At 58.3% G+C, this 345-nt stretch overlaps 1 long non-coding RNA gene across 1 annotated transcript in view; it reads left to right on the forward strand.

Annotated features, from left to right (window-relative positions):
- LOC106512391 (uncharacterized) overlaps positions 1-235 on the forward strand; it is a 1,808-nt gene extending 1,573 nt beyond the window's left edge. The window contains exon 3 of the long non-coding RNA XR_001309668.1: positions 13-235. This is a non-coding gene — a long non-coding RNA (uncharacterized LOC106512391). The remainder of the gene's footprint in view (positions 1-12) is intronic.
- Positions 236-345: the final 110 nt, after the last annotated feature.

Below are 345 nucleotides of genomic sequence, written 5' to 3' on the forward strand. Positions count from 1 at the left end.
TCCTGTTCTCAGGTGGGTCCTGTCCTCAGGTGGGTCCTGTCCTCAGGTGAATCCTGTCCTCAGGTGAGTCCTGTTCTCAGGTGGGTCCTGTCCTCAGGTGAATCCTGTCCTCAGGTGAATCCTGTCCTCAGGTGGGTCCTGTCCTCAGGTTTGTCCTGTCCTCAGGTTTGTCCTGTCCTCAGGTGGGTCCTGTCCTCAGGTGGGTCCTGTCCTCAGGTTTGTCCTGTCCTCAGGTTTGTCCTGTCCTCAGGTGGGTCCTGTCCTCAGGTGGGTCCTGTCCTCAGGTTTGTCCTGTCCTCAGGTTTGTCCTGTCCTCAGGTGGGTCATGTCCTCAGGTGGGTCCTG

Source organism: Austrofundulus limnaeus, unplaced genomic scaffold (assembly GCF_001266775.1).
Source record: "Austrofundulus limnaeus strain Quisiro unplaced genomic scaffold, Austrofundulus_limnaeus-1.0 Scaffold6336, whole genome shotgun sequence".
NCBI lineage: Eukaryota > Metazoa > Chordata > Actinopteri > Cyprinodontiformes > Rivulidae > Austrofundulus > Austrofundulus limnaeus.